Source organism: Coptis chinensis, chromosome 8 (assembly GCF_015680905.1).
Source record: "Coptis chinensis isolate HL-2020 chromosome 8, ASM1568090v1, whole genome shotgun sequence".
Taxonomy (NCBI): domain Eukaryota; kingdom Viridiplantae; phylum Streptophyta; class Magnoliopsida; order Ranunculales; family Ranunculaceae; genus Coptis; species Coptis chinensis.
The window spans coordinates 68,277,560-68,287,852 of record NC_141463.1 but is presented as its reverse complement, the minus strand read 5'-3'; positions in this window follow the sequence as shown (position 1 = coordinate 68,287,852).

Here is a 10,293-nt window from a genome sequence, read left to right as displayed (position 1 = left end):
ATTATTTTTTTTAAAACACAAAACTAAAAAGTGAAAGAAGTGGTGCGAAGGGTTTGACTTTTTAGAGATCACCATTTTAAAAAAAAACACGTGTTAAACATATAAAAGTGTGCGAACGGTATTTTCCACAGCGCATTCGGCTCACTAGCCTACGCCTCATTACAACGTAGAATAGATTATGTTTACCAAGAATTTTTTAAAACAAGTATATATATACTTCAAAAGTCAAAATGGGAAAACATACTGAAGTAGTGGTTTTGTACTTTTGTTAGAAAACGATAAGCAGGTTAAAAAGGAGATTTCTTATTTCCATAATTGTTGTAATAGATATGCTACAAAGAAATATGCCATATATAAGTAAAGCATTTTCCAAATCAGAGACAATCAAACTAAAAGTGTAAACAAAACACCACATATCAAAACCTTATAAGTTCCTCCTCAATCCTCCCTATTGCAACATGTTTGTTTAAAGAGGTGAACACGTACAGCTACTGTAATAGCCTAATAGGGTCTCTAAGGTGTTCACAGGGAAATACAAACATGGCCAAGTTGTTTTTCACACACTTTTTCATCCTCGTTATTATTGCATTTTCAGGTTTGCTTTTATTTTCTCTTTTCTCATTCTTTTAAGCTCCTCCTACAGTGGTTTTTTCTTGGACGGTTTTATTTCACCAGTGTAATTTGTGAATTGAGTAAAACCTTTTCATCTCATGATAACGAATTGTGCACGCAGTTGTTGCCACTAGAACTCTTGCAAGTAGTAAATGCATAAAATTATTGGATCCGAGCTTATGCGATCTCCAGTTGTGTTGGTCGGCTTGCGCCAACCAATACAAGGGATATGATGCACATGGAGAAAGCATCGACAATGGTAAAGGTGCCTATCAATGTCAATGTTTCATCGACGATATTAACTGTTGACTTTAAACTCAATAGTGTGTTATGTAAGGATACTAGAAATTGCCGGTGACTTTGTCCCGGTGTTTAATTTGGTAATCTAAGTTGGTATTATTTTAAATGTTAATTTACATATTGGCCATTTAATTTGATGTACGATTCCTATTTAAATTGTTTTTGACTTCTTTCAGTTGCCTTGCCCAAATGATTGTGTTCAATTTGAACAAAACATTGCATAATTGTGAGTAATGTATGTTTCAATTACCTATTAAAATTCAGTTTTGTAGGACTACCAGCCAATGATCATGTGATCGATTATGTGCTTCAATTGCAATTGCGCTTCAATTGCAATTGTTTTTATGTGTGTTCCAAGTTCCCACTTCTTTGAAACGATAAAGATAATATTCAAACGCACAAATCTTCATAGATCACCAAACTAAACCCAAACATTATCCCAAATTTGATCCATATTACATGTTCAAGTATTCACTAGAGAGAGAAAGGCAGAGTTTCTCTCTCTTTATTATTGTCATTATTAGATAAAGTTTAAGTGGAGGTCATCAAAAGCATTTCCAAACTTATTATCACTTAAAGATCTTGCCTTTCTTGACTAACTTCCTTCAAATTTATAGTTTTTATAGTTGCATGCATAATCGACTTTCTATTTTTATAGTTTGATTTTGGAGATGTTTTGCTAGTAGAAGATTCACTAATTCATCCAGTTTTATCCTCTTCCTTTCAAAATCTGAGCTTTTGGGATCATATTTCACTGTTTACATTCCACTCAAACTTCATCGTATCAATTTGGAATTTGTTTCCAACAGATTTCATTATGTATGTCTGCAAGTGCTTTTGAATTGGGTTTTTGGTGAGTGGTTGATACTCTGGTCTAATCTTGGTATCTCTTTGCACCAAAACGTATCGAAGTCTCTTGTAGGTGGAGAAGTCTCATTTGGTTTACAAATTCAGGCTGTATTGTGGTGTATTGTTTGGAATAGATAGAGTGACTATGATTGATGGCTTATTTTGTGATTGAGGTTTATTGGAGTATCTACGGTGACTTTCTACAACAATATCTTCTGATCAGGAGTTGTTTTTGTTTTGTTTTTCATCAGTGCACTTAGATGGTCATTTCTCTAATCAGCACTATTTTTTATGATACTAACTGGTAATCAATGAAGATTTTGGCATGGAATTGTCGAGGAGTTAGCCTCGACTCGACAATTAGATGTTTACTTGATCATATGTAGCACGAGAGGCCATTTTTTGTGTTCTTGTCCGAAACAAAGGCTGATGTAAATAAGTCTAACAGTATAATTAACAGTAAGTTTCGTGGCTATAAGTTCTTTGTGGTGGGTTCAAGGGGATTATCAGGAGGTCTATGGTTACTATGGATGGAAGATTGGAATGTTAATATAATCTGGTCTGATACTTGGGCTATACACATGGAGATAAATGACAAACATGATCGTTTCTGGTACTTGACTGCTATATATGGGTCTCCTACACCTTCCATTCATAAAATGCAGTGGAAATTGTTGCCAGCTTTACAACCTGATGTTAATAAACCATGGATATTTGTATAGGAGACTTTAATGATATAGCAAGTTTTGATGAAAAAATAGGTGGCCCACCTGTATCTTTATATCATATTCGATCTTTTAATGGGATGATTCATCAATGCCGTTTGCTGGATTTGGATTTCATTGGCTCCTCTTTTACATGGTGCAATCAACAACAAGGTCTCGGAATAGTACACAAGAGACTTGATCGAGCATTATGTAATTCTCTTTGGCGGGTTCTTTTTCTGAATGCACAATACACCATATTTCTACAGATGATTCTAATCATAAGATATTATTGTTAGATTGTGTACCAGAACAAAGAAGATATTATAGACCTTTTCACTTTGACGTGATGTGGCTTACATATCCAACATGCCAATCTGTTATCCACGACTCCATGAATTTAGGTTATCACAATTCAGCCTCATTCGTGCTTTCTCGACATCTTGCATTGTGCCGAAAGAACTTATCTCGTTGGAATCATACTCATTTTAGGAACATTCATCACCAACTAGCAGACATTAAAGGTCAACTTCAATAAATTCAGTCGGTCCAACATCGGTATATTGGTTATTCAAATACATATGAAGATATCGAGGAACAAGAAAATGAATTACTACAAAGGTATAATCTTTTATTAAAGAGGGTACATATGCACTGGGGTCCCCAGAAAGCTAGAGTTGATAAGTTGCTCTTTCATGAATTAAATACCATATATTTTCATACTTTTGTAGTTAAAAGACGACATAGAACCCATATCCATAGAAATTTTTATGATTATGGAACCATTTTAACTAGTCAGGATAAAATTTTGCATCATTTTGAGCAATATTTTCAAGGCATTCTAACTATGTCTCAACCTGTTATTAATCATGGTTTGTTAGAATTAATTCATGAGAGAGTTTCACCATCTGAAAATGAAGATTTACTTCGGCCTGTTACTGATGAGGAGATTTTTGTAGCATTGAAGGGTATTGGCTCTTATAAATCCCCAGGTCCAAATGGTTTCCAGGCCATTTTCTATAAAAGATTTTGGAGCGAAGTGGGTAAAGAAGTCATATAGATGGTAAAATACTTTTTTCAACATGGTACTTTCGGCAAAGAAATCAATCACACATTTCTGGTCCTTATTCCTAAAATTGGTCAACCTACAAAAGCTGAACACTTTCAACCAATTTGTTTGACAAATGTCACTTACCAGATCATTTCCAAAATTATGGTGAATCGAATGAGATCCATTATGACTTCCATTATTAGCCCAAATTAGAGTGCATCTTCTTGGAAGATTGATACATGATAATGTTTTACTAGCTCATGAAGCTTTTTACCAGATTCGAGGAAAGAAAAATAAGAATCATCATTTCAATGCTCTTAAGTTCGACATGAGAAAAGTCTATGATAAACTTGAATGGTCTTTCATTGAAGTAGTACTAAAGAAATTTGGTTTTGCTGATCAATGGATTCAGAAAATCATGTTCTGTATCACTAGCCCAACATACTCAGTTTTGGTAAATGGCTCTCCTTCAGGATTTTTCAAAGCTTCTTGTGGAGTACGATAGGGTGATCTTTTATCGCCATATTTTTTTATTTTGTGTGCCAAAGTATTATCTTTACAGTTCCATCATCTCCAAGCCACCAATCAGCTCAAAGGGCTAAAGTTTGCTAATAATTGTTCATATGTATGCGAATAACTTACTCATTTTTGCCAAAGCGGACATACTTGAAGCATATACAATCCAAAAGGCTATTGAGGTTTATTGTGCGGCTTCTGGCCAAAGTATCAATACAACAAAGTCCCAGCTGATTCATAGCAAGAATCTGCCTACAAGTTTCTCCTCTATGCATGCTTCATGCTATTTATAAAGTTCCTTGCACGACTCACTTCCCAAATTATCTAGGAGTTCCTTCTATACTTGGTCGAGCACCCATGGATCAGTACTCTCCTCTCATTCAACGATTTCAACAAAGATTAGTTGGCTGGAAATCTTGCATTTTATCAAAAAGAGGGAGGCTGACTCTTGTTAATTCAGTACTTTCTACACTACCTACTTATATTATGGCATGTCTCATATTACCGATCAAGTTGATTGAGACCTTAGATCAATATCGTAAATCGTTTTTCTGGGGACATGAAAAGGGTCAACACAAATTACATTATTTTGCTTGGGAGTTGGCTTGTAAACCATTGAAACAAGGAGGATTAGGAATCAAAGATCTAGAGGTGCAAAATGTTGCTTTATTAGGTAAATAGGCTTGGTCTTTATTAAACCCTACTTCTTTATAAGCTAAGTATATGAAGGCTAATTATTTCCCAAATGACAACTTCATGAGATCCAAATGTCCTAGAAGTGCATCTCTGGTTTGGAAGTCACTGTGCAAATTAAAGCATCTCCTAGCTTTTGGTGTACACTAGCATATTGGCAATGACATTTTTGTAAGGGCCTGGCTTGACTCTTGGATTCCAGATACCCCTGCACCTCTTCCTTTATTACCACAACCAGATGGATGCGTACTCGATAAAGTCTCTGATTTTATAGACCTAGTACATCGACAATGGAGGCATGATCTTGTTTAAACATATTGGCCCCCTTCTTATGCTAATCGTATTTTATCTATGCCTTTGAGTTGCTCTCCTCATCAGGATTCTCAATACTGGGCACCTGATAAGCATGGAACTTACGTAGTCAAGAGTGCCTACACTAAAGTGATGGAATTTATTCAACCGATAGAGGACATTCCAGCAACTTTGTATAAGTGGATTTGGTCATTAAAGGTGCCTTACAATATTCGATTTTTTCTATGGCAAGGCGCACAAGGTGTGATTCCCACGGCTGATTTACTAGCTGCAAAATCATTCATTGTTGACCCATATTGTTATGTTTGCACTAATAAAGATGAATCAGCTATGCATCTTTTTGTAGATTGTTCTTTTGCTCGTGCGGTATGGTTTGGTCTTAATTTCTGTCATACTATTAACCAAGCATCGCAGGTCAATTTCCATTCTTGGATGGCATATGTTTTCAAAGTCCTTGCTCAAGACATTGATTCCACCTATCTATTGATACTTTTTGTCACCACGATGTGGCAGTTGTGGCTTGAACGCAATAAATTCCAGTTTCAAGCAGTACATGGCAGGCCTAATCCTCTAACTGTCATTCGATTGAGTCAAAAGTTTGCACATGAACTACATCTACTCCATCTTAACGTAGTTTCCAACTCCATTCGGGCAAATAAAGAACAATTCCTCTTTATTGGATGTCCCCACCTTTTCACTACTTAAAGTTCAATGTGGATGGTTCGTCTCTAGGTAATCCAGGACCTGCCGGTGCTGGAGGAGTTTTGTGTGATGTCACGGGTAAGTTCTTGCTTGGATTTGCGTTTCCTATGCGCAGAGGATCAACTTTGCAAGCTAAAATTCTTGCACTTCGCACTAGTATGCAACTGCCGCATAGACTGGGATTTACAAATGTGATCTTTGAGACTGATTCCAAGTATATATACCAGTGCATTACTTCTCAATGCTTCGAAGTTCTATTGGATCTCCGTGCTGTCATTGGTGATATCAAAGAGTTGTTCAATTTGAACCCAACTTATATCTTGAAATGGATGTATAGGGAGTGTAATTTTGTCGTAGACACTATGGCTAAACTTGCATCACAACAAGCAAGTGATTCAACTTGGTGGGGTAATCCAGAAGTTGTTCGTTCTAATCTGCCTGCAAGTCTATCCAATTTAGATATGAGGGAACTTTCTTTATGGTTCTCTACACCACCAGATTGTACAAATGTTTTACTTTTCAGAGATGTAACTGCAACCTGTACCTATCGCACCGTATAATAATAAAAATTCCAAAAAATTACCAAAAAAAAAAGACCATAAAGAACTTCATGTATGTGCTTCCTGAAACCCAAACCATGCAGTAGCTCGTCAGTATTACTCTAATTGCTATATCTCTTCATTCTTACAGCTATTTGGATCTTAGCTAACAAAATTTATAAAAATTGGCATTACTATACCTTTGACATTTATATTAAATTTTGAAGAAAACTTCATATTACCTTCTATATTAATTAAGTTGTTCCTTGACCCTTTCAGTCCGTCATTCAAATTTGGTTCATCTATTGTTTGATTTTCCATAGTGCATACTTATGGAATGGATATCTATTATCGAAATCAATCTTGACAGTTTATGTTAATTATTGTTGTATAAATGAAATGACTTTTATGTGAAGCCTTAAATTCGGGATAGGAGAGAGATTTTATTTTATTAACATTTGCAACTTATCACAATTATATGGCCATTAACATTTGTATCCTATTTAAACTCTGATTGTTTGATCCCATCGAACTCGGGATAGAAGAGAGATTTTATTTCCTTAATAGTCGCAACTTAGAACATTTATACAAACAGCCATTAAGTATGAATTTGTATCATATTTAAATTCTAATTGTTTTATCCTATCGCATCTAGGAGAGTCCTAAATTATTTGTATACATATCTTGAGGTATTAAAATGGATCTAAGCCATAAATTAACTTTGAGAATTTCAATTAGGACCACTACTTAACACTCAAATTCCTTGAGATTAGTCTTCTCTATTATGTTAAATTGATATATGAATAATTAGTGAGATAATTATTTATCCAACGTATCCACCAACAAGTATGATTACTTCTAAGAGTAATAGAATGTATGGGAGAGCAATGCATTATGATTGGAAAAACTTCTGAACAATGAGATGATTTATTTTTTGCTATATATACATGCCTACATGGTAATATTATATTGAAAGGAACTTGTTATATTTAATGACTTAAATAAGGGGAGGGATAGAGCCACATTCACTATAGCCACATTCTAACCACATTGTGAACGAATCAAATCAAAATATTTTTTATTTCAAGCAAAATATATTAAAGATCCCGGGTATGCCCCGGTCCAAAACCTAGTAAAGTCTATTTACACATAGTAAAGTGACGGCCTGAATTCAAGCCACACAATAACACAGGCAACCGGTTCAGGCCTCCACAATATTGACAAAGTTTAGGGCTTACATACATGTCATAATGGATGTATCATGTATCTATACATTAGTCTATTCTATAATAATTTAACTTTCATTATAAATAAAAATAAAAATAATAATTTTACTTTGGAATAGGAATTTGCTTTCAAATAGGAAATATCACAAACAAGAAATGCGAAAAATTCAGCTTATTTAATTCAAATTAAATTTGATTGTGTGTTTGGGTATTATATTGAGGCTCACATTTCCAAAGTTCACTTAGGGCCACCTGCAATCTTGAGGCTAGCCAGTAGATCAATGTCATTTAATATACTTTTGACAAATTAATTTCACAATGCATCTTGCTTAGGTAATCTCAAACAATATGATGCACTTCAAGCCCCATTCTTTCTAAACTAACTTCCTCAACAGCGAGGACGACTTCCATTTAGTTCAATGTAGTAAATTTTGTATTCCCAAATTAGAATCATTAACTTCGTATGCATTAGGCTAAGTCCAATGGTGCGCCATCCCACCAAATATGATGAAAACTATGATCCAATAATGCGTCAAAACACTAACACGTCAACGTTATCGCAATTAATTTACCTATCTATACCGTGAGCTTTAGCGAGATGGTGTATGCTCTACACGCTAGTATGAATGGCAAGTAAAAGAAATCTACCTGTACACCTTGGCAGCTAAAATTTGGTTCAACATTTCCCACAAGCCACTCACAATAGCAGCTAGAAAATGTGTCCCTACAAAAACTTATCCAAATTGATTTAAAAGAATTTAGTTAGTTCAATTACCTTTCTATCCCAATCTTTTTCATTTTTTTTTATTGTGAGGAGAGAGACAGCGAGAAAAGAGAGATGGAAGAAAGGGAAAATGGGGAGTGGGATATCAAAAACATTTCTCAAACGCCTTTGCAACTGGCAGCCAACATTTTTGTTTATTTTGCTCACACGCATTTGCAACCGGCGGCTAGGTGTTTGTCGATATTTTTGGGTTTTGGCTACATGCTTTTGGGACTGGTGGGCAATTAAATAACCATTAGGTCAATAAACGACAACCCACTAACATTATACATTGTGTTATTGTGATTTGGTGTTTTGGCACACCAAACCATTGGACTCAACCTTAAGCTAGCATGGGAAACCATTTAAAATGGTGTTTGGTGTTAGACATTAACAGGGGTGGTTCGTGAGCTAGTCAAAGTTCTAGATTAAAAACCTATTGAACTGAAGAGTGGATGGGTGAATGTCATTAGAGTACGTGATGTCTGCTACCAGATGCCAATGGAAATGGCACCTGAGGCACCTCGAATTTCCTGCATTTAAGATGCATATTTTATAGTGAGACATTTTGTTGCAGATAGTGGCGGGTCAAGATTCTTGTTTAGGATTAGCCTATTGTACAATAGAAAAAATATATTTTTCCGTTGTCTCATGTAATCAATTTCTCCTCATCTAAGTGAGACTTATACCGGTCAAAATAAACATATCCTTTATCTAATTGTTGTATTAACCAACCGTGATTAGAAGTTAGGGTCATTTCCTAAACAAGCCACAATGATGACATTTTATTCCCAATTAGGACAATGTTAGCAACTCAGTGCAAAAAGTTGCTTACATTATCCCACATGCCCATAGTAATGTGTTAGTTGTGTTGCTATCTGGATTCTAATTGGGAACACATTGACATTATTATAGCTTAATTAGGAAATTACCCTAGAAGTTATCAAGGAACATTCGGTTTCATGCCCCTTAAACTTAAACTCATCATTTTTGGGAAATTAAACATTGATTTTTTACTATATTTATCAAAATAATATAACGGTTGTCACATATAGACACCACTGATTTTACCAAGGATGCAGGACATCACACATTGACCATAAAACAAACGGATCCTATAATTAGGAATGAAAGTAATAATCTTTTAAAATAATTTATTAATAATCAAAACAAAAATTTTCTTTTACAAAATTTTACCATAATCAAAATCAAACAAGAAATATTTATAAAATTTAAATTGAAGATACTCATTGATTTATAAAAAAAAAATGATTGAATTATAAAATTTATAAAAATATCGAGGAACCCCAACACAAAAACAAATAAGTCTCATAATAATTTACGAATTAAATCCAATTTTTTCTCCACTTGAAATCAAAGCAAAACTTTTAATGAAATTAGTCAATCTCGCATTCGCATTCGTTCAATTTTATAGAAGATTATTAAATTTTTCAATTTTGTCAACATTGAAAAGGCACGTTGATTTAATTGATCATAGGATAAAACCAAACATTTAATATATAATATATAATATATATATATATATATATATAATATATATATATATATATATTTTTATTTAAATTTAATTTTTAGTTATATAAAATCTCTAGTGGTGCCTATTCCATAATCAACAACCTACAATTGGTAAATTAGTCACTGCATTATAAATTAGTCACTACATAGTCAACAACATACAAGTGGTGCCCATAATCACTGCATTATAAATTAGTCATTTAACAATGCCCCAAAGAATATATATAGGCCGGGTTCATAGCTTTACAAAATTAACCTAATAAATTGCCAAATCTTATATATCTTGGGAAAACTTGCCGCCATTTATTAGTCCCTATATTCTCGATTTTAACCCAATCTTTTAAATCAAAAGGGTACCCGAAAGTTTCACCCACGAAATTCTCGGATGGCTTTAAGTTAAAGGGCAAATTGGTGATTATAATATAATTCATTCTAAATAGCGCGTCTTTCCATCATCACCTAACAGTTGCATCATTTCGCTTCCACCCCA